General features: G+C 36.1%; 1 long non-coding RNA gene across 2 annotated transcripts in view; it reads left to right on the top strand.

Moving 5' to 3' along the window:
• The first annotated feature begins 4,497 nt into the window (after positions 1 to 4,497).
• Positions 4,498 to 26,011, top strand: part of LOC138224968 (uncharacterized) — a 312,271-nt gene continuing 290,757 nt past the window's right edge. For both annotated transcript variants that reach the window (XR_011183485.1, XR_011183484.1), the window contains exon 1: positions 4,498 to 4,534. This is a non-coding gene — a long non-coding RNA (uncharacterized lncRNA). The remainder of the gene's footprint in view (positions 4,535 to 26,011) is intronic.

Raw genomic sequence — 26,011 nt, 5'->3', positions numbered from 1 at the left:
TACTGCTCTACAGCTACATCACAAGGTGGTTTTGTGGTTAGATCACTAGGACATGATGGAAGTACAGAAAGAAAAAAGAGAAAGTCGTGATATTCTAGAAAAAACTATTAATGTAATGTCACAGTATTACAAGAGACAGTGTTAAAATGATTATCACTATCTATTTTTGCTGAGATGTATAGCTGTTTTTTTAGTGATTTCACAGTACCTAGTTTAAAGTAAGGACTAAATGCAAATAGCAAAAACATAAACTCTAAATATAAAATAGGAAAGAGGAAATAGCAAATGCTGCACTAGAACAGAGTATTAATGAAAATAATTGAGTGTTTATGTTGACCCAAAATTTACACCATCTAGACAATATGGGGAAGCAATTAAAAAAGTAAGCAAAATGTTTATAGTTAAAAGTGTTGAATTTAAATAAAGGGATGTTGTGCTCAATCTGTACACTAGTTGGGCCTCATTTAAAATATAATTCACAAATGTAGGTATTTTGAAAGATATTGGTGCTCTGGAATAATTCCAGAGAAGATAAACCAGATGCATTATAGAGCTTAAGAGAATGTTCTACACTGACAGACTGCAAGAGCTAGATCTTTTTAGTTTTTAACAAAGAATACCAGTATTCAAAATCCTCAAACCTGCAAGGTGCAAGTGCAAGTACAAACCAAGAACAGAAGGTGCTTCTTTACCCAAAGAGTTGTGGGAGTATACAAAAGGATACATAACCATGTTGTTTAAGCCAATACCCTGGAGTCTTTCTAAAAATGGCTAGGGGAGTGTAACTAACTACCTAGCATGAGCAGTCAGCCATGTAAAGAAAACTGTGCCATCAGAAAAGCAACAAAATAATGCAGGTTTAATAAGGTCCCCCAAACCAAAAATGCAAATAGAAAACCAGCAGAACAAAACTCAACCAACAACTACAGTATGACACCATCTAGGACAGATTATATAATATAAGCCCCACACCTGGTGTTCTTGATGGGAAGTTGAACCTCCATTTAAGGGGTGTGTTAAGAAGCTCTGTAATCTGACACAACGTGACAGAACAGACACAATACACTACTGTGGATACACAACAGGTAAAACACAACAAAATACTACAAAACATACAGTATCATACAAAAATAACATACAGTACCAATAGATACTGCAAAACGATCTATATAAAAGTGTCCTATGGCAGGCCTAACACAGCTTTTTGTCACAGGGAGCTTTGAATCAATTCACTAATACTAAATGGGATAAATATGCTGCATAGCTTCCTCTCAGTTGAGACCTTACTTTTCTATTCTATTTCTATTCATTTTCTTTTGATTTGCATATTTAATATCCTTCTGTGGGATAAGAACCTTTTTGCTACATCTGTCTACTGCAGGGCAAACTGGTGTGATCATGTATTTAACTTGATCATTTTGTATTTTTCATTGTCACCTTAATTTTCTTACTTGTCAATATTTTGTTTTAACCGTTGCATCAAGTATACTTAGGCTTAGTGCTGTTTCTGCCCTGTTATACATATTACAGAATCTAACATCACTCCTGTGGAACCTGGATAGAATTAAATGCTCCTGTAGTGGGAGGTTCAGACAGGTTATGGTAGAATTTCCTGCAGTTACCATTGAATGGCCATTATAGAATATTGGTGAGGACACATACTGTAGGCAAATGTACATATTTTCTGGATTAAAGAGCATGAAGGCTTTTCTTTTAATCCAAAAGGAACTGTTCATTATGGTTGTGTTCTACTGATTGCATGTACTTTGAATGGCAAAACGTTAAGCCACAGGGAACTACAGTATTATTTCATATTAGTAAGAAGAATTGAAGTAACATAGCAGGTGTGTGGTATCACCTGATGCAGATGCTTATTGCCAGAGGATTTCATTCAAGACCTCTATCAGCCTAATCTTAATGAACCCTTTGTTCATCTCAATATCTTCCTTCCCATCTTCTTCATTTTGAAATATAAATATAAGGTCATTCAATTACATTAAATACGAATAGGTCCATTGTGTTCCATATCAGGCTCAGCACAACCCATATTTTTGCACTGCATGAATCACAGTGGTAACAGTATCAGACTGAATTCGTAATTCATATTATACAAAGTTAAAACAGCAGGGTTGTAAATTATATCCTTGTGGTTTCCATGATCTGGTTTCTGGAAATCTGTCTGAATTAAACAACAAATGACACAAGACATAAAATAAATGGTATGTTTATCACTGTTTTTTAATCACTATGCTAGTGATTGCTTGTAAAAAGTACACTTTAATGGTTTTGTATTAACATTTAGCAATCATGGGTGTCATTATCTGCTCAATGCCTGTGATGTGGCTAAATTTATTTCATGCATGGGGATATTCCCTTGACTTGGTCTTTAACTCAGTCTTTAAATGTGCTTTTTACAAATTGAAATTTACTCACTGAAATATATTATTCTACTTTCAATGAGAACCAAGTTGCATCTACTGTGTCATGGGATGATAAACAGAGAACTTTAGTTATCTGAAACAAACAGTACAATCAATAATGCAATCCAATGAGGATCACAAAAAAAGGAAGATGGACACACTCAAAAGATAACCCTAGGCTCAGTTGTATCAAAACTGATGTAAACACAGTAATGGGTCTGGGATAGTCCACAACTAAAACACTTTATTTACTGTTTGTTTGCAGGGAATGTGATGTCTGTGATCTGTAAAAAAAAAATACTGAGAAAATACTTATGTTGCTGGTGTAGCGGCGAGGCTTAATAATAAGGCAGAATTAAGTGTTTCTGAGCTTTCCCAAATTAGGCCCCATTTCTCTGTTCATCTCTGTGGTGCAGCCACAGAGAAACTATTCATGCAAGATGTTTTCTTTTGATAAGGACAGCTCCCAAAGGGGGATGCACTTAGCTAAGCCTGGCTATCATGATCAATGGTCATCCATTGGCGCCTATCTGTCTAGGGAGTGCCAGTTGGACATCTGGACTGCATTACTAAGTGTCAGGACTAAGTGACTCATATCTCACCTTGATCAACCAATCAGGGACTGGTAGGGCCGAGTAACCCACGTGGGACTCTGATGCCCATGGAACTTTTCAGCCAATCAATGAGCTGAAGTTCCTCCAGGTAAAAACAGGCAACACAGAGAGCCTGCGAGATTCAGATTGAGACAAGATTCAGATTCAGATTCAGATTCAACAATTCTAAAGGGAATTCAAAGGAGAATCCCAAGGGCAGGACATTCTCGCAGCGCGCCTCCTGACCATCCTGAGACTCAGCCCGGACAACCACGGAACGGCCAGTGTGTCCGAGTGCCAGAACTTTCCTTTGTTCTAAGAGTCTAGAGTGGAGGTTGCCAGAGAGTAACCAGCAGCAGGCCTCGTGAACAGGTCGGAACTGTGGACAGCTGAATTACTATTCAGAACTAGCTCTTCATCAGGAACGAACCGGTCCTCTTCCTGACTTGCTGGGACCCACAGTCATCTTTTCTCCTGTGCACAAACTTTGCTAGTTGAAGCCAACAATGAGCATCAGCAGCGCACCGTCGCAAGCCGCACAGCACTGCCTGGCACGGAGCCAGAGAGCGGGGATTGGACAGCAACAGCCTGCAACTGTTTCTTTGTGCCCGCAGGAGATCTGAATCCCCAGAGATTGGATGAGTATTCAACTTCAATGCATTACAGCTCGAGAATTCAATTGTTATCCCAACCAGTTGATATCAATTTAATTCCTAAGAGTTATGTACTTGTTTTGAGTATCTAATGTAGAAGTTGTAACCAAGTTCATTTATGAAACGGTCTTAATGAATGATATACTGAACGTATGTCCTCTTGATGTGTAACACTTTGTAACTGACCGAATATATACCTTTTGTATTCTGATAACCCTCTCGATAAGATCTGTTAGGTTTAAGGCATATTCTATGTATTAATAAATGTATCCTCGTGTATTAGTACCTGTGTGTGCGCGTTGTTTGAGTTATGTCGCATGGTTGGATTCTAAAGCCATCAAAAGAATCAACTTTGTGATTTACTGCTACAATTAATAATTGTCTCAGTAAATGCCCAAACCCTACAGAACTGGTGCCTTCAGAGAGCCACTATGATTACATATTTGGCGTCCCTGAACCGGTTTTCCCTACACTGGTAAATTAAATTAAACAATGTTTTGCCATTTATGAAAAGAATGTATTAACTGGTCCATGATTCATGCGCTACACAGGTAGTTTTACAAAACAAAAAAGAGTGTGAAACCAACCATCTTGCAAGTAAGTCAGAAATGGCCACAGAATCATAGAAAAATATTAACCAGTAATGACAAAAAAAAAGTATTTAACAAAAAATAGAGCACAATAAAACAAATCCCAGAGACAAAATGTCTTATTCCCCTACCAGTGCTAAGTTTAAATACCCTAGGCTCCACCTCCAGCTCCCTTTGATTGACAAGCAACCTCCATTTAAGACAAAGGAGGGCCCAGCTCTGTAATATGAAACAAAATGGAGGCACAACAAACAAGGACAGACTGTTGATTTACATCGGTAAGTCAAAAGAGGAACATTGAACAACAATGTGCCTTTGTCACAACAAGTTCATATATAAAGATGTATACTGGGTGTTTTATTATTGAACCTCTTCATTTAGAGGGAGAAAAAGTGTTTGGTTAATTGAGTGACGGCTGTTTCTTTTTGGTCAGGTGTTTGTTATTACTGTAGGTATGGGGTACTTTTAAAAGAGCTGTGAACATCTGATCAACCCGTCTTGCTTTTGCTTTTGTATTTTGAGTCTGGATGCTGGTTAAAGTGAAACATGATGTTCAGTACAGAAACCCTGGTGGGACCAGTTGGATGAAGATGGGATTTGGACTGTTTCTTGGAGGGTGGTGCTTTCTGGTTAAGGCAAAGTGAATTACAGTAATTTTGATTAAAATTGTTTTTTTTATCACAGTTATCCTAAACTGTGTAGGAAATGTGGAGGCTTGGTAGAATGGTAGTTTTGTAGAATGCAAGATGATGGGTGGTAGGATGTGTTCAGAAGTCTGCTAGGAAAATTGAAGAATGCAAGAATTGGTGGGTTGTAAACTGTAAGTGACAGATTCCCATTTAAGATAATTTACAAATCAGGTTAAGCAGAGTGAACTGTGGGAGGAAATTGCTACTTTGATCAAAAATAAAAATGTTGTGGTGAAGGGTAGTCATTTTATTTGAAGCAAAAGGATATCCAAGCTGGATATTTCTGTCATTGAAGATGAAATATAATTATTGAATATTTACAACCTTATTAAAGTAGATGGGAATTTGAAGATTTGAAATGCTTTTTAGCAGGAATACTTTTGGGTGAAGATGTATTGTTTTATTTATACACAGGAGAAGGTAATTAGTTGGAGGGGGTAGTGGGGGATTTATTCTTTATTGGGAGTCTGCCCAAAGTCATTGGTGATTTGGGAAATTAGGGATTTAATGCACAAAGAATACAGAATGCACAAAGGTGGCTTGTAGAAAGTGCATGGAAATTCAGCACAGGTTAGATATTTTTCCTAACTGAAAGATCATACAGTAGGGCAGTATGGTGGCGGTTTGCACTGCTGCTTTAAACAATGGGGCCCTAGGTTTATTTCCAGACCTGGGGTGCTGTCTGCTTGGAGTTTGTTTGTTTTTCCCATGTTTGTTTGGGTTTTCTCCGGGTGCTCCAGTTTCCTCCCACACTCCAAAAACATTCTGGTAAGTTAATTGGCTTCTGAGAAAATGAGTGCGTGAGTGCGTGAGTGCGTGAGTGCGTGAGTGCGTGAGTGCGTGCGTGCGTGCGTGCCCTGCAATGGACTGGTGTGGTTTCCTAGGTGTACCGTAATTTGTGTCCAGTGTGGCTTCCCTGCAACCTTCATGTCGAAGGAAGGGTCATATAAAATATTAACTTTGTGGGGAAGATAAACATTTATGTAGGAACTGCTCCCAATCTTTTCCCAACCAAGTTAAAGTGAAAAGAAATGAGAGTAGGAATCCAAAGTAGAAATGGTGAAAGAAAAGGTTGCAAGAACTGGCGATGATTAAGACTTAGAAAATAGCTGTACTTTCCCCTAAACAGGTGGTAGGATTGCAGGAGGGGAAAAAAAAAGTCCTGAAGTACATTCAGATCCTGCAGTGGGATAGAAGATTAGGCAACAGGAATTCAGGAAGTTAGAAGAGGATAACTTGTCTGAAGCTGAGATGTAGTTTGGTAGAAGGGTTTGTGCTTTTAAAAATATTTTTTTGCTCCAATAGAATCGTGTGCCAACTCTATTTTGCTATTTTTAGTGGCTGTATCAGTTTTCACTGTGAAAGTCTGAGGAGTATAGAGTTTTGGGAAGACACAGACAATAAGACGATAATAGGATAACTGCAAATTTGAATGCAGTTAGACTGTTTCTTCATGACTGTGGTTTACCTTTCAGAAGTTCATATGCATAGTGGAAACAGTTATAGCCAGAGGGAGCCTCCTTGTGGAGTGTTTCTAGTGTAAATAAAGCCAATTTGTTCACCATGCTGATAGAGAAAACAATAGTCATGTACAAGAGATATTTGAGGCTAGATATCTCTTTTATAGAAAGACATACAGGTACAGTAACATTGTTAAATGTTTAAATGCACTAAAGATAGCGGGCTTTCCAAGAAAAATATCAATGCCATTTAGGTTATAAGTATTTCTAGCTGCTATTAGAGAACACTCAAGATATTGAACATGTTCATTGAGAAATAATCTCTTTGGTATCTGATCACTTCTGATTTGATATTGAAACACAGGTGTTCCAACATTATTTGGCATTAGGCAGAACACATTAATTCAGTAGTTTGGTCAAATCATAATTAATGCAGCTCAGAGGTGGAATGTTTGGAAGTTTATTTGGTGTAGCATGGCTGTCTGAGAGAACAGCATCCTTGCAAATCAATTTGCCCTCACGTTCATGAGGAATGAGTCGGAGAACTGCTATGAGGCTGAAAATGGGATGGAGTTAAGCATGTGAGAAAGCTGTGCAGAGAGGTGCTCAGAAGGCAAGATAATTATATGTAGAACTGCTGAAGTGAGAGAGATTAGAATTTAGATAGAAATGACTTTCTCACAGCTTTTATCTTGAAGAAAAAAACTCCAGACATAACTCAGTCTTTATTTTGCTCTGGTTTAGTAAAATCTTAATGCTAAATTAATTTATTGCATATTGCAAGTCCCTCAGTATATTGCCAGTTTCTTTAAAAAGTAATGTAAAAGTGGTTTAACAGATTTTATCTTAGCCAAGTTAACATAAAGCAAAAATGAAATCAATACTGTTTTGGTAATTGGTAATAGGATCACTCAAGTATTTTCAGACTGATGGACAAATCATTTTTTTTTGTTTTGTGAGATACATTTCACCTAGTGTTTTATGGGGAGACAATTTGTCTTCTCCACTGTACAACTCTTGGGTACAGTTGAGACAAGACAATATCTGAATTTATGTACTGTATCACTGGAGTGTATTACAAAATTGAAAAATTGTACTCTAGGTCAGTTCTAATTTGAAACTAAATGCATCAAAATTACTTTTGCTCATCAAGCCCTATTTTTTGGTTTCTTGGGAAGTGAAGAAGTGACATTTTTCCACATTCCAAATTATACAAAAGGGAGAAAATAGAAGGTGAGATAGAGACTTCCAAATCCTGTCTTATCTTTAGGTTTTTGTTGCAGTTGAGGTTTTAATTAATTGTACAAACAGTTGTGCTAAGAATGTTCCTAATTAGATCTTCTCAATTGTTTTCAGTTCCAAATAAATTGTAAAAGTATTCACAATACTTTATTGAAATCTCCAACTGTTTTTTGACACAAAAACAAATAATAAGGTCTAATTATGCAAATTATCAATTCAATAAAGGTTTCAGTTATGTACCTGAGAGCTCTGTTGACACTAAACCAAAAATACCCTGGGATCTCAAGACGAGAAGTACTAGTATAAAACTATAGATCTGTGCTCTACTTTTAAACATTTTAAACTTTAAGACAGAAAACGTAATGATTTTTTTCTCATTTTTGTTTCTTGGTATATACCTTTTTTGGCTGCATTTGGGGTTTGATTTAAGTCTGTTAATTAAAATGACCAAAACCTGCATGCTCTCAGGATTTGCTACCTTTTATCTGAATTTGATTTGCACCAGTAGTATTCATTACTGTCTCTGTGTGGTGTCTGGGGCTTATATAATTTCTCCTCTAATTAACAATGATAATGTAGCCTATACGATATTCTTAGCTCTCAATGCTCTACTTACCTATCACAAAACAGATGCTCACATTAAATTATTTCCTCTTTATCCCCCTAGAGCATTATTCAATATTTTCCAATCCATATCAACTTTTAACTAATCATTTTTGTGTTGGGATTCTTAAATCAATGTTTTTAATTAAACCTACCACACTGCCCATCAAACAGCACGACAGGTCTCTTTTAAAGTGAATCAAGATCTAAATTCAAAATTATTTTCTGGCTTATGCTATTATTACATTTTTTGGCAATCACAATGTTAATCATGAGTGATTTCCATTTCACAGTATTTAGCCTTATTGAGCCAACTTGGTGATGGCCATTTACGTCATTGTTAAGCACAGTCTAATAGGTTTTTATCTTTTAAAAGACGAAGGCAAACGGATGCAAAGCAGTCTATTAGTCAAATTCTTACTTTAATCGAGAAACTGAGAGCTTTCATAAGAGAACTAGAAGTGTTTTTCAGTGTTTTTTGAGAATTTGAAAAGATTGACAATTAATAAACTTTCAGGGCTTGGGAACTAAGGAGCTGGGCCCTCTACATGTTTACAAAATGGCTACATTAAAACTGCACAGGAGACAGAAAACTAAGTCAAAGCGGTTCATGTCAGTTTCCAGCCCTACATTTTTTTAACGAATATGTTCTAAATGTCACTCCAAATAAGTAAAGCAGGGATGGAAAACTCCAGTCCTCAAGGGCTTTTTAAAGGTAATTTTTTAATTAGCAACTGGATAGAACCTAAAGACTCAGGTGATTTGCACTCTTATCAAAACAATTAATTCAATTAATTAATTAGGATTAGAAGAAAATGAGTACCAGAGGATGGTGTAGGCCTCAAGGACTGGACTTTTCCAAACTTGGTACTGTATACAGTATATAATTATATATGCAGACATTGTAATGTCTGATCCTGAATTCACATGAAGATGGTGGCAAATTAGTATGTGATAAATGTATAGTACATTTGTGTCCCACTCTCCAAAAATGAAGCTCCTCAATGGTAATTCTCATTGTGAAGCTTGTCATCTGACAAGCAACACTTTATAACAATAGCTTCCATTTTTTGGATACTACATTTATATGGTGCCTTGTGCAAATTGAATTTGCATGAATAATTGCATAAAAAATCAAACATTTAAGCTTAGCACAGCAGTTTAAAATATAAAGGCTGTCTGGCAGTTGTACTCTTCAAGTGCTATTTATTAGTGATTTTGAAAGAGCTGTGTAATAAAACTCCAATTGTAGCTGTATAACTCTGTGTACAAACTGAACTGTTGAACCCACAGAATTCTTCAAGGGCAAAGCCTTTTTATTAGTGATATTAGTGCATTTTATTCCATGATTAATAGTTGATACATGCATTATTGCAGCTCTCTGCCCATCTCCTGTAAACAGAGTAGCATGTGAAGTTAGTATGCTTGTGTGTCTTTCTCTGCTACGCTGCCCTTGCAGAACAAAATGGAAAATAATGAAACTGCTCATTACAAATACTACCTTGTGTGTAAAGAATGCAAATGAAGATCGAGTACTGCAGAAACATCAGACCTACAATTGGAATGCCACTCACAATCGATACCTTTTATATTAGCGATTTACCAGAAGTCATGTAGAAGGTCTCTTTGAATATAAAAGAGAACCATTACAAAAGTCCTTAATTTGTCAAATGGATGTGCGCATAACACTATCTGCAAAAAAATGACTTTGCAGCAGCTAAGCTTTGCTCCAGATGCCAGTACTAAGCGTCAAAAAGGCACTGAAAGACATAGTCACAAACATGCAATCAAAGCCCATCAGGTGTAGCAGAAACAGTGGGTAGATCCTACATAAACTTACAAAATAAAGACGTACTGTTAGGAGAAAGCCTTTTTTTGATTATAGGCAGCAATTTTACAGGAATTCAACTCAAACAGACATGACCTGATGTGGAGAAATACAGGTAACAAATCCTGTCTGGGGAGAGGAGTAAAACATGGTGGTATCAGTGTCATGGTATAACCACCATTTATTATGGTGGGATCCGTGTTTTTTTTCATTTAAATGCTGGCTGTCTCCACTATTCTACTGATTCACCTCCTGTCACTCCTCCCTAAAATTGTTTTACAGGACAGTCTCACACCCAGTGCTACATGCTACACAGCAAAAATTCCACCATGTAGAGGTGGAAAAAGCATTAACCTTTTCCTATGTGTTCCACAAAGCACTGTTTTGAACCTCAAAGAGCGCACATTTGATGGACAGCTAAGAATTTGCTTTCAGTGAAATTAAAACTCTTTTAAAAGTGCTCATTATATTGTGATAGGGCAATGTACTACGCAATTGGTCTTCTAAAGGGTTTTTGCTGGTGAAAGATCATCACTAGGCACAGACGCCAATGATATCCAGTGAATTAATATGAATTACAACAGTACTATTCAGCAATGAAACAGAAGTCCCCAGATTTGGATTTAGGTGTGGAAAAGGTTGTGATTTTTTATATTTTATGTTTGCTCCAGGAATAGAATTGAGGAATAAAGACTTCATTACACCCTTGCTACTTGTTGTAATTTTTCTTTTTTCTCTTTTCTGTAACTTTTTGTTTAAAAAAAAACAATGAGCCATTTAACAGCAGTAATGTTGTAAGAAAGAATTTGGGAGAAGGTTCACTTTCACAAACAAAAACAAATGACTGCAGGGATTTCTGCACATGCAAAAGCACAAGGGAGAAAGATAAATGTTTGGTGTTTAAGAGATGGAGCACTTATTGAGTTCTCCTGAGCACAACAGAAGAGCAGTCTTCTTTAATGCAAGTTGATATTTTTTCAAAAATATATATAGTACGATAAAATATATAGAAGGTCAAGAATCTACTAAATCGATCAGAACTCAAGGCAAATTCACTCCAGTCCCACATAAATATCTATACAGTATATATTTGTGTAATTGTGTAAAGTTCTGTGTATATAGTACATTCTATATTTATAATCACAAGAGCTCTTTTACTCTTTCTGTTTTGCAGGTACAGACTAAGAAAAACAACAGTGTATTTTCCTCTTCACTCTAAACTCACTACTGAATTCAAACTGTTAACATTTGCTTCCAAATATTTCATCCAACCTTTTCTTGAAAGAAGCAGGGGTGCTAGTTTCAACAACAGGGCTGAGTATCTTGTTCCAGAATTCCACAATCCCTTATGGAAAGTAGTGTCTGATGTTTTCAATGTTAAAAGTTCCAGTCCCCCTCTTCATTTACAATTCCTCTTTTTTGTGTTTCACTGCTGCTTCTGAAGAAGTTCATTGGGTTGATTTTGTTAGACATGAATCAAGTTCATTCTCAGTCCTCTCTGTTCAAGATTAAACAGATTTATTTTAGTCAGTCAAATAATGACATACCTATAAGGTCAGGTCTAGACACTCTACGTAGATCTAGAACAGTACTACCATTCTTATAACGATACAAAATTGTGCTGAGGCATCACTGGTGCATTGTACAAGGTGTAATTGTATAAAAAAGGAAAGTAGTGTCAGTATAAACAACTGTTTCATGGAAAGGGTCTTCAAGATCAGCATTACCTATTTTGTATTGTGATGCCATGGGGCTAGTGGCTGCCATCGTCCAATGCTCAGGTTACAGCCCTCTTACTTGCTGGGGAACTTTTTTGCATTACTTCTCTTGTTGCTCACACTCTCCTCCAACAGTGATGTTGACCATGGCCCTCTTGTTGAGGCTACCAGGAAATGTGGCACAATTAATGAGACCATTGGGCCCCTCGTCTTACAGGATTTCACATGTCTACGAAGACTCCAACTCTCCAACTTGCCCCCAAAACTGTTCTCTAGGGGTCCCTCGCCTCACTGAGCCCTTCGCTCATGGTTAGCTGGGCTCAAGGACCTTCATCCAGTAAGCTCTTTTCCTAGGAGCCACCAGCATATAACCTCCTGCTCTCACACTCATCTCTGAGCCTACTTCTCCCCAATGACACACAACTACAAGGGCTATGGTGTCTTACTCTCAGGTAGCTCTAAGACTTCCAAGGTCTGCTTCCTGCTGCTGACATTCTCCTTCCAAAGTCCCCTGGCTGGGCCTCACACATAGTCAATCTTGCATATGGGAAGCCTTATCTCCCATCCTCTCTCGTTTGCTTCTAGCACAAGGTCTTGGCTTGATCACTACTTAAGGAAGTATTCTACATGCTCTCACATGTACAGTAGTCCTCCCACAACTGAGACTAATTAGAGACTCCTCTCAGCTGTGGTTGCCGAGGCAACACATCGCTCTCTATCGTGTGTTACCACAGTATTCATAGTTTATATATTCATACTACCTCCATGTAACGCTTGGCTCCTGTTTCGGCTTACTAACGTAATTTTCTGGTCTTACATTTACATTATACATTAAATTTCCACTGGCAGGTGTTCGCACAGCATTAAGTTATTTTTTTAATTAAATTTGGCACCTCTGCAGTGTTTACTAATCCTCCTATTTAGAAAGTTGTGAATTTGACTAGTTTACTGACTATACCACGATCTCTAAAATAACTTGAGAAAAGCAGTGGTCCTACAGCAATATGGATTCCTATGGTAAACTGCTTATTGTATCACTCACTTGTTGCATTCATCCTGAATTCTCTATTTTCTATCCGTTACCTAATTTCAATCTAAATACATTATTACTTAGAATGCTTAATTCTATCTGTAATTACATTTCAAAATTAATCAATTTTATGAGGAACATTCATAAAGGGCTTCTGAAAATCGAAATACATTATGTCATAGCCTGTATGATGTTTGCATCCATTACTGTTGTGTGCTCAAACAGCTCTAACAAGTAAACTAAGACAGAATCCTAACTCATAATAAAAAATTCCAAATTCCCCTTGTCTATCCCTTAGAATTGAATTGCCATACATGGAATAGCTTGTAACAGAAGTAATTTTACAGACATTTTTGTATGTAATTACATGGCTTCATTTTGACACCATTTCAATAGAAAGGCAATTCAATATTCAATTTAATTTGCATTACTGCAGTTGTGAATGTTGGAATAATTGTCTTAACAATCAAAAAATAAGATATCTTGGTTTGTTAAGTACAATTGTTAAAATAGCATTAGGCCCTGGAGATAATGCTGGTCTTAACTCTGAAATACATGTACTTTTCTTTTGATATTATGTATGTAATATAAGTAAAATACATACTTTATAAATGAAATGTAAAAAGTAACATAAATATGAATTCTTTATTTTAGCATCCACAATAATATTCTTTTCTATTTTTCTCTTTATGTATCCTGTAATATCCTTTAACAGTACAGAAACTGACAAGGTTGCATGCCAAGTATGATTGCAAAAGTGGATATTTCTGGAAAATAATGTTACATATTACAGTCATATTATATATTGAATAAGTGACATTTCTAGAAAGATCTTTCATATATAAATTAAAACTTTGATCAGGGAGTACATTTAAAAATACAGAATACATTTTTCTGCATCACCACATTTTCCTTTTTGGTGGATGTAATATATTTGGAGTAAGTGGAAACATTAAAAACATCCTTATTATTTTTAACAGTCAATATCAATGCAATACACTGCAGTCAAAAATGCTTCTTTTGCAGAGTTTTTCATAGCTTCATAAAACCTTGGAAATGCAAGTGAGTGAATTAAACTCCAAGGAGTAATAATTCAATCTTTTTCTCCAGTTATTTCCTTTCAGATCCATTGAGTGACCTTTCTGTTGTGAGAGTGTGGAGAGATTACTTGGCAAAGCCTAAATGAATCAGCAGCAATAGTGAATGTAAGAGACACCTGGGAGACAGAAATAAACATAAATGGGGACACAGAAAGATTTGTACTGACAAACAGTAAGAGGATAGGAGGCCATTTTAAAAGCTACAAAACCAGACAAGTGAAGCATAGAGGAAGAGAGAAAACTAAAGATTCCAGGTTTATTAAGGCTTACCGAGCAAGAGAGATGAAAAAAGTATATGATCAGTATGCATTTTCTAATTTATTAACTGATCACTGTTTGCTTGTTAAATTTGCTTCCCTTTTGTCCTATTACTGTATATGCTGTGTGTATAATACTTTTCTAATATTTTGTAAACATTAATAAATACATAAATTACATTCAACACAACATATTTATAATCACAGTAAATTTATATAAAATGCAGTTTTGTTAGTGAAGTGTTCTATAACATGATTTAAAGAATTCACTTGCTGTTAAAATATTTAAATATTTTTCAGAGTTAACCATTTGTAAACCTTGTATATTGTATCTTGTTATAATTCACTGACTCATCTGCAACAGATTTATTAAGTTATTATTATCCTATATTTATCAGATTGAACTCTTAATCTGTTAGCATATCTTGCTAACACTTTTTTTGTGTTACTGCTGTAACTACCTCAAAACAACCTTTGTGCTGATTGTGTTGAATGTCATAGCTGAAACACCGTCAAATTATCTGTGGAGATAATTGTAATTATTTAATTTGATACAATTGGCTTTTATATGTTTGTATTTCATGCAGGAGATTTTGACTGCCTCTGCACAATATTCATAATGCTTTGCCTATCAATCCTGCATAATTTCAAATTATATCCCATTTCTTCTTTGGCAGACCAGACCATAAACAAGATTATGGCTTTTCTTTCAAATGATTTTACCTGATTATGCTTTGGCTCAACAGTGGCACAAACACTGTCTCAGTAATGAATGCTTTAAAGCTGTCTTAAAATGTGTTTCGCAAACACATTTTAAACACCCTAATTTTATGAAACCATGAAATACTAAACATTCAAATAAGGGAAAATATAACAAATCTGTGCAAGAGTTTTCAACACATATTTGTGTTGTTTGTCTGCCTGACATGGTTCAATAAAGGAATTGCCAGTGCGTGCTGGCTGCAAAGGAACAAGTTAAGTCCATGCTAGAAAAAGAAGAAACTGAATATTTCTGCTGTCCGATTCTTCTTCGGGTGTGAAGGAGAGAGTATTTTGGCAGGAATAAAAAACACAGGTCAACAAAGGATAGAGTAAGTGAGAGAGTGCCCAAATGAAGGGAAATTAAATCTGGAACAGAGTTATGAAAGTCTGAAATCTGTAAATGAATGGAGACGGTTTCAAATGAATTAGTCTGTCATTAAGAGAAGGGGGAATGTGTCATCCCTATTAAATGACTGATTCTGATGTTTCAGTGGAGCAGGAATTATGAAATCCCTGTAAAATGACACAGACAGAAAGGTCAGTGGATTCATGGTTGGGGGAGGCAAAATGGAGAACTTCATACGTTCCCTGCAAGAGTCAGTTAGTTTCCTTTCTGTTTCATAAATGTAAATAATGGGATATTTTATGCAAAATATATTGAGTCTAAAAGAAATCTGCCTGGCATACCCACCATGTAATATAAGCAGTTTGACCATACAGTAGTATCAAATTATGTTAATAGTGCTACAGCCAACTATCCATCTATATACTTGCAGCTAAGCAAGGCTGGGCTTGGTCACTACTGGGATAAGTGAACTACTAGGAAAACCACATTGCTGCTGTAAATTATGCTGAAGGACTACAGGTAGTTCTAGTTTATGTTCCTTCTAAACCTGTTTCTAAAATAATCCATGTACAGTATGGTGACTAGGAACTCAACTGTAGGAGGTACTACCCATTTGTTCCCTTCTAAATGTAAAGTGCTTTGGGATCTTTTTAGGATGAAAAGAGTCATTTAAATTAAATGAAGACCATAGATTACTACAGGATAATCTTTATTGTATATGGGAAATTATAACTTTAAAACCTTGCTTTACATTTGATGCTGACATTGGAATTCTGCAATTTTGCGGTCTCCTGTGGTGTGTTATCCATTTCAAACAAGCAAAATGAAGAGAGTGAAAGAAAAAAAGCCATCTTTAATTTGAAACCAAAAACAGATAAAAAGGAGTGCAAAATGCCTGCCCCACTTTTATGTTTGACAAAGATAGCAAATTACATTTCCAGTTGTCCTTTGAAGGTTTACTTTGAAGATATAGAGATTTTGAGACATCCCGATGAAGGGAAATATGTTTTAAAGTGCATTTTCTGCTTTAAAAAATAAAATCACATATACACGCAAACTGGGATTCTTATTGTCTTTTATGTCCTAACCAATATTTTTTCAGTCTTTTTAATCTTGTAGAGTAAATTAAAATATGAAATCCCTGGCTTTCTAAATCTTTAGATATGCAATATGTTGTCAAATTAACTCAACTTACTGTATCACCCTTTGCTGATAAGCATTTCTTTTTGAAACACTGTCTGTTTGAAATTGTTTGGCTGCAGTTAGAAGTTTCTAACCTTGAAAAACCTTTCTTATTGTGCAGAGCGTTTAAGATTTAATGCTTCAGGATTTCTGGCAAATATTGTTGTTTTGAATGTAATTTTGAGATTTTGTTTTCAACAGCAGATTTAGCAATTGTACAGTAGATACTTGAAGCACGGTAAATAAACCTGCAAAGTATTTGAGCCAAACTTGGTCTCTGTAAAGCAGCTTTATGCCCATATATTCATTCTCGCCTACTTTATGGCATTTTATTTTTGGAAAAGAGTCAAATGAGCTGTGATATATTGACCACAAAAAGAAGAGAAAATAAATAATATTTTTTTCTTAAAAAAATATGAAAGGGCAATTCAATTCAAATCAAAGTTTACTTATCAAATGCACAACAATACGGCATGCAGCAGTAGTTGCTGACAATGAAATGCCTTTTCTACAAGCTCACCGGGGTGGGGGGTAAAAATAAAAAAAATTAAAGTTACAAAAGAAGGTTCCATAATAATACATAATAGTACAATAGAAATTTAATAAAATAAACTCAGACAATACTCAATATGAATAGAGCTTCTACTGTATGTGTCCATGGTGTATGCAATATATTATGTCCAAGTAGTGTAGTATGAAAGTATCCAATGAAAACTGTATGTCCACATAGCCATTATGGGTGATTTGCTGAAGGAGCTGCAGGTTAGCTATTTAGCAGTCTTATTGCCTGGAGGTAGAAGCTGTTCCGTAATCTGTTGGACTTTGACTGAATGCTTCGGTACCGTTTACCGGACAGTAGGAGGGAAAACAGTTTGTGACTGGGATGACTGGGGTCCTTGAGAATGGACCCTGGACTTCTTCAGACATCTAGTTGAGTAGATATCCTGTATGTTTGGTAGCTCACAGCCGATAATGAGCTGCACTGACTTCACAACCCTCTGCAATACTTCGTGATCCCGGGCAGAGCAGTTCCCATACCAGGCAGTAATGCAACCAGTCAGGATGCTCTCAATAGTGCACCAGTAGAAGTTGGCCTGGATATGTGATGGCATGCCAAATGTCTTTAACCTGCAGAGAAAGAATAGGCGCTGCCATGCTGTTTTGACCACGTTGTTGGTGTGTTGGGTCCAGGTGAAGTCCTCCATGATGTTAACTCCCAGGAACTTAAAACTGCTGACCCTTTCCACTGCAGTCCTATTGATATAGATAGGTGTGTGATCTCCTCCCTGGTGTTTCTTTTAGTCCACAATCATCTCCTTAGTCTTACCGATGATCAGAGAGAGGTTTTTTTCCTGGCACCATGCTGCCAGGCTTTCAACCTCCTCCCTGTACGCAGACTCTTCACCATCTGTGATCAGGCTGATGACTGTTGTATTGTCTGGAAACTTAATGATGGAGTTTGAGTTATGCCTGGCGACACAATCATGGGTAAATAAAGAGTAGAGACAGGGCTAAGCACACAACCTTGGGGGGCTCCATTGTTTAGAGTCAGGGTATAGGATATGTTGGTGTCCACCCTCACCACCTGCATACGTTCCGTCAAGAAGTCCAGGATCCAATTTCTAAGGAAAGTGTTCAGTCTCAGGTCCTGGAGCTTGATGATAAGCTTTGAGGGCACTATGATATTGAATGCTGAGCTGTAATCAACAAACAGCATTCTCGCATATGTTCCTTTCTTATCCGGGTGTGAGAGGGCAGTATGGAGGGCAGAAGCAATAGCATCTTCTGTTGACCTGTTCTGGCGATACGCAAATTGCAGTGGGTCTAGGGTGTCAGGCAGTGAGGAGGTGATATACAGTATGCTTTGAACAACCTCTCGAAGCACTTCATGATAAAAGATCGTCTTTCTGGTATCTTTACTGAAAGTTACTGAAATTCACCCCCTGCAATTACAACTAATTTCCTAGCAATGCTGTTGGAGCTAGTTTTTTTATATATTCCTTCAAAAATTGACTATATGGCATTCTGGCATCAGCTGCTAGGATCCAAAAATGCTTGATAGTCAGAATGCCGGACTCTTGATTTGAGCTTTTCTTCTGTCATTTTCTTTCTCTAGCATTACTGCACCGGCTCACTTGAAAAGGAATGTGAGTGTACTTGTAGGTAATACTGTAAATGAGGAAGCTGAACCTGAAACATTCTTGAACAGAAAAAAGTGCTTTATTTTCTAAACTGATGGCAAACTGAAACTGTGTGGTAATAATTTCATAGGAAGGCTAGAAATATTAAATATGTTTTCAACTTTTCTGTTCAGAAAAATAAGCTTCCTCAGCTAAATGGAGTTTTCAGGGTCACTAACATCACAGCTATCTAGCCTCCCAACCTAAATAGGGTATCGCTTTCCTGCTTTCAAGTAAGGTACTCATTGCCTATGTAGATTACATCCAAATAACCTTCTCACAACAAACTATAGATTGTACTGTATACCTGACCATACCTGAGCCCTCACTCTATAGTTCAAATAAAACCCTTTGCATACTGTACATAGACCGTTCTTGTTTTATTAACATTTAAAATTGGACTAAATTTATCTTTCCAGTATTCCACAGGTTAATACTGAACATGGTCTTTACAAAGTTACAAAAAAAAATGTTGTGTGCTATTTGATATGTTTGCTCACCATTATATATTTAAGGGAAAAGAAAAAGACTTTCTTAAAAGTACTTAATCAATTACTTATTTTAAAACCAGGAATTATGCTAAACTTCACTTACCTAAACAGTGTAGTTGCTGACACATAATGTCTGCCTATTCATGAAATGTTTTTGCATTTAATTCTTTAATTCTTGTTCTCCAAATAACAACTCCCCAACCACAGGATCCAAGCCTCTGCACTTGTACGTACTGTATATTTCCATCACAATTTTCCTCATTTCTTTTAGCAAAGCATTGAAGTCCTCGTAAAACAAGCATAGAAAGACATTGAAACATGGTTCATTAGAAAAGAACAATAAGAACAGGGAAATTTATAGTCAATAAATTAAGTCAATGGAAATCTTGGCAAACAAGGAAATTTTATATATTTACCAGACTTCCATTTAAAATGTTAACATTCATTTTTGATTAAAAGGCTTAAAAGGAAAATTTCCAGCTTCAGAATTCTCTTAATCATTATTTTTTTCATAACAAATCTCTTGGATGCACAGTTCGAAGATTACAATAGCAACATTTTTGGTACATATGTTGTATCCTTGTGTGGTCTTAATGATATTCTGTCTTTTATCTGTTTGTTTTTTTTACATTTGATTTTATTTTTAATTTTTTAATTTAATGTTATGATTCCCTAAGCTTGGATGTGTAAATTCTTGACAGATACCGCACCTCTGTGTTACAGGGCTTCTGTACACATGCTGCTTCAATGGGCATCTGATCTTATTTCCTTACCTCACACATGCTTACATACAGTATAGCTTCCAGAAATCATTCCAAACCAGATAGTAAGGAAGGAATTGAACACTCACAATAGCACAACATAAAACATATTTTAAGAATTTTACACTGCCTCTTTTGAATGCTTCAGAAATGTCACAATATGCTCTCATAGGGAGGATATTCTTAGTCAAAGGATACATCTTTCCAAGTTATCATTCCCCTATGATTTGTTGTTAACACTATTAAATGTCACCATGCTTTATCTGAACAGCTAACCCCAAATCAGCAGTAAGATTTCAAAATTAACAGAGATGCTGTCTTACTTAATACCAGTTGTAGTGCGGTGCGGTAGCCCTGTGGCTAAGGCTCTGCACCTGTGGCTGGAAGGTTGCTGGTTCATATCCCATGGTTGGCAGAGGAATCCTACTTGGTTGGGCCCTTGAGCAAGGCCCTTAACCCCAACTGCTCCAGGGGTGCTGTATAAATGGCTGGTTCTATGCTCTGACCCCAAGCTTCTCTCCCTTTCTGTTTGTCTCATGAAGAGCAAGTTGGGGTATTCAAAAAAGACAAATTCCTAATGCAAGACATTGTATATGGACAATAAAGTGATCTTATCTTAGACCATACGATTGAATACATCAGATAAGTTCCTTTGAATAATGATTGGAAAAAGTCCTCACATCTTGGGAGAAATTAGAATATTGGTATGTTTTCAGTTGTAGCGTGATCTTTCAGCTCAGCTGAGGAAAATCACAGATAATCCAATTATCCTCAATTCAGTTGAAGCTTGGAAAGCAGTTCATGGGGCTCAATATTTAAAAGGAAATATTACATTTCCTCATTTGAAATTGCTATGCCACAGCGTGGAACACATTTTCATGTAAACAGTTTAAATTGTAAGCCATCCTTTGACTTAAGGCATTTTACTGTCTCATACTATATAAGTTTTACTTTACTTCCCAAGTCCCACGAAGAATTTTGTATTACTGCAACATCTGTTTTAAGCACTCAATTCCCCGCCTGTTGGCTTGTTGCTGAAGCCCTTCCAGGAATAGCAAGGCATTTTGGAAAAAAGAAAATGATCTTATAAATCTTAGAATTTCCCCTAATATAAGATGCAACATATTGTTTAAAATTGTACACAGGGGTATGGATTTACGCTGCTTTTAACTCTTTCACTTGAGAGTAAGGGAAGTGTCTTATTCCTGTTTGAGGAACCATAGGGGATGCTCTCCTGTCTTGAACCTTCACAGTACTTTTAATATAATCAAGGTGATTTGTGACTTAAAAATTGGGCAGGAGATTAGGAGATGATTTTGGAAGACATTTGCCATTCAAAATGTGGGGATGATCAAAGCCAATACAATACCATGCTGTATGAAATCAGCTAGTTCTACAAATCATGTCACTCTGTAGAATTAACAACCAAAATAATGCCATATTCTTTGCAGATGTTCTGAATACCATATTTTCTTCATTTGTGGGCTGTAATTGAACAATTACTGTCTTGCAATTTTGACCTCAAAAGTGCAATATAGACTCTAGAAAGTGCAAAATCATAACCCTACAACAGAGTATTATCAAATATTTTACATACAGTAGCAATATAAGATTAGATGCATGTATATTTCCAGTTTGAATATCTGTCTCCAGTTGTCTCTCTGTTCCCCTGACCTTTTAACAACAAAATAGTTATGAGTCTGTCTCCCCTTAAAGCTCTCTCCAGCAGGTTGAATTTAAGCATCAAACACATAAAAGTCATAATATTCCCTGGCTAGTTTGACCTTGCATTTGGGGACAGGCCAATACAGGGAAAACTGTATTAGGTTTCACAAAATCACAAGTAAGGATGTGCTCTTGGGAGAGAATAGAGTGCCATTAATCATCAGAAGATCTGTACTTGCATCCCTTTCCCTTAGAGTTTTCTTTTTAGCTGTAGAAGGACAGATCAGGGATATAACATTATTGTATCATTGCCCCTTCAACTGGGAGAACTCCATGATGTCATTTCAAAGAGGGATTAGAGATTCTAGAAGGGAAAGAAAGTTTTCTTTAAATATGTAAGATATTAAATCTTCCTATAAAACGTTGTATCATTTGATTACTTTAAAGGACAATTGACCTGAGATGATACTATACCAAAAGATTAAAGAAAATCTTCTAGTCTTCTAAAAAATCTTCTGAATTTTCAAGTCAGATTATGTGGTGCAGGACAGGATGGAATAAAGGAACATAAAGATATTTCCCAGTCATAAAAAAATGAGATGCTGCTGCTGGTAATATATACTAAATGCATCTTATGATAACACAGCATTTGTGGCAGCATGTTTTCTTCATAATCCTTTTTCTTTCTTGTTCTGAAGGAATACGTAAGGAAACATGAAATGAATGCTAATATGTTTCTAAGTTTTTGTATTTAATTCTTTAATTCTTGTTTTCCAATTATATCAACTCCCTGCTCAGAGAATCCAAGCCTCTGTACTTGTACATACTGTAGATTCACCTTTTCTCTCATTTCTTTAAGCAATGCATTGAAGGTCTTGAAAAACATCAGCATGGAAAGACACTGAAACTTGCTCCATTATAAAAGAACATTAAGAACAGGGGAATTCACGGTCAATAAATAAAGTCCATGGAAATCTTGGCAAACAAGGATTGCTTTATTTTTTTTTAATTGAAATAATAGTTTTAAGCAATGGAATTGATTGCACAGTACATTTTCCTATTTAAGGATAAGTGTGTGTATCCATATGAATATAATGATAATGTTCACATTAGGTACAAACTGTAACATCAAAATGATGTAGTAGAAAATATTTCATTATGAATAAACCCTAATTGAAAGTAAGTCTGTGTAGATTCTGTGGACATTGTCATGAAAACTAAACCCTAAGCTGAGCTATCAATAGCTTCTACAGTAGATGCTATCATTGCTAATGTAACAGGTTATTCATACACACAAATGATCATTGCTATCTCATAATTATGAAATAATCTACTATCTCATAATAACAAGAACATTTACCATCTCATCATTACGAGATAATGTACTATCTGGTAATTACGAGGTAATTTTCCTGTAATTATGCAAGATATTATATATTAAAGATACCACATGACATATTTTTGTCCTTCCTATTTTTTCTGTACAAAAATTACCAGGCCTACACATTGTATCTTCAGTATTTATTTCCACAGAGATTTATCTGGACTACTCCTTGTGGTCAGGATTGTACCACTACAATGAGAATAGATGTATATCTGAGGCTAAGAGAGCTAAACCAAAGCTCTTTTTATTTTCCTCTGCTCTGGCCAGGAAATCTGTGCATTGGGCATGTTGCCTGAACATTTGTTGTGAAGCTTTAGGCAGACCATATGATCTACAGTACTAGCAAATGTTCTACCTTTCAGAACTGTGCTGTTTTTAGCATCTGGGTCACTCTTTTCTGCAGTAGTTAGCAGACAAATGATTGTTTAAAAAAATATTCATAGTCATGACATTGCATTTACACATACAAATGATGAAACAAAGGTGGGTTCATTGAGAAAAAGTCTCATTTCTTGGTTGTGAATGCATACTGTACCAGGTCTAGCATCTAAGCGATAACTGTCTAATCTTAAATTCTGGCAAGAACATTGAATGAAATATATTCTTGAACTTGAAAATGAATTGGTTCTACTTGTCTATCAGACAATGTTTAACCAAATATGAATTTTGCTTTATCCTTTACAATTCTTAATTTTTCTGAATAGCCTGTTTGTGTATTTTTAACCGTGTCTGAAAAATGTAACCAATTAATTTTTAGGGATGATATCTGCTTCCAGAAGACATGTAATTTCTAAGAAGATATTTTGAAAGACAAAGAACTATTCTGACGTCATGACTAAATTATGCACTTTGTTTTTTAAAGGAAGTGCCCATATTTTTTCTCTGATATTTTACATTTGAAATAATTAATAATTTATCACTTCAGTCTTTGCAGTAACACTTTAGTACCAGCACTAATAGAATACACTGGAGAGATCATACCTACTGTAACCTAGGAAATGCTGCCTAGAATTGAACTGAAAATGGGCAATCACAGGGCTTCATTAATAATCCAAACAAGCGTTATTAAAGATTGAGCCTCATTGGACTATTTTCATGTTTCTGCAGCAATATCTTATCATACATTATATAAAATTGTCCTTGGTGCAGGAATCAATAGGATGAAGTGTTGTACTTTATGTAGTGGCTTAGTAGACAGACCAATTACCACTAGTTTCCCTTACTACCATTCAAATTCCTGTAGCTGAAGTGAAGGACCAGTTGATAATATAATGGGCCTAGTAAAAAATAGTGTGTCAGATCTAGTTTGGCTGATGTGAAAATTTAATTTAAAAACATATATATATGAGGGAACCTAAACAGGCAGACTCATTTAATCTGAAGGCAAGTTAAACCACTGGTTACAAAGAGACAGAGACATTATTTTGTGACCTTTCAGAGTATTCTTTTTCCCCTGAACAGATTTATTGTTTCCATAGAAAGGGAGTTAAGTTAATTTATTTACATGGTTATTTTTTGTTTTATCAGAATAGAAAGTTCTGATGGAAGGTATCAATATTGTAAACTGAGACGGTAACAAAAAGTGGGAAAATGAGACGGGATCATTTTCCAAGGCACTTATTTTATATAATTCATATCTAATATAATATATTAAATCTTTATGTGGAACTGTGCTCATTGTTAGATGTATCATATGTGGAAAAAATAACCTCACACCTTTAATTTACTTGAAATTCTAGATTTGCCTCATAGCTGCCAAGAGTGTTCATTAAAAAAGTTATTAATTTAGATCATTCTAAATAGATTTCTTGCAGGATAATGTACTTTGTATAAAAAAAATTAATGTAGAGCATTTGTATGGGTATCTGTACAATAGATTGCAGGTAGCTAAGAATCTTTTACATTTGGCATTATTTAACCAACCTAAGTCAGCAATGGGCCCATGATCTGATAGTATACTGCAGGTTTTGCAGTGATTATATCATATATTTTTTTAGACTTGTGATAGAGGTAACTTGAATTTTACCTTGCAATAATACTGAAGGAATAGGATCACACTTATAAGTCTTAGACATGCAAAATGTTTCCTATGAGTAATTATAAAAATCAAAAGTTTAATTGCAGCACTTAGTGCAGGTGACAATCTAGACATACTGTGAATGCTGCATGGGGTGGGTAATATCAGGGTGTACAAAATCCACATCACACATATGCCTATACTTCCAAAGCTCTGATCGGGCTAATCCCGCTGCATGTGGGCAAACACATCGACACATGGTGGCACCTCAAGAGCTCAGAGACAGCCAGATCTACTGCTGTACCCTTTGCATGTGCTCCGCAAAGACACTAGCAACATGGCCTCACAGCACACCACTAAAGAGAAGTAACCTTTTTTTGTTCTCCATCTTGCACCGGAGGCAGATTGCAATCCCTGTTCCCAGATAAACAGGAAACAAGCAGACTATATAAATAATGCTGCCCACAGCTCTAGCTCATCAAATTACTAATTCCCTTAAGCTCTGGTCTCTTAAAGGCACACGCCACCCATCACAGATCCTCGAGTGGCATTATTAAGATAAACATTGTTTTTTCTTGGAACAAGTAATAGGTTTATTCCATGCTGAAAAGAGAAGAAAGAAAACACAACATTTTGGCCATGGAGCCTTCTCCGGGTGTGAGAAAGACAGGGCAGTAAGCAAAGGTGATGTAGCGGGAGAACAAAAGCTGGGAGAGAAGAGGAGCGATGGACGGGAGCTGGGGACAGAAAGGGAGGGCAATCAAGAGGTGTGAAGTCAGAATAGGTGAAGAGAGGTGCGAAATGAAGCCTACAATGAATAGAGAGAATTTAGAAGAAAAGTAGTCTGTCGTTAAGAGAAGGGGGAAGGTGTGATCCTAGCTGCAGGATACTTTTGGTTTCTGTAGTCTTTCTGATGTATGAGTTCGGAAAACCATCTTTGAGAACACAGACGGAGAGATTAGTGTGATCATGGCCGTCAGAAGTGAAATGAGAAACAATGGAAACAACAAAAAACTGTTTTTTCTTTGTTTGAATATAAA

This window comes from Lepisosteus oculatus, chromosome 24 (genome assembly GCF_040954835.1).
Source record: "Lepisosteus oculatus isolate fLepOcu1 chromosome 24, fLepOcu1.hap2, whole genome shotgun sequence".
Classification (NCBI taxonomy): Eukaryota; Metazoa; Chordata; class Actinopteri; order Semionotiformes; family Lepisosteidae; genus Lepisosteus; species Lepisosteus oculatus.
This window is presented reverse-complemented; position numbering and strand designations above follow the sequence as displayed.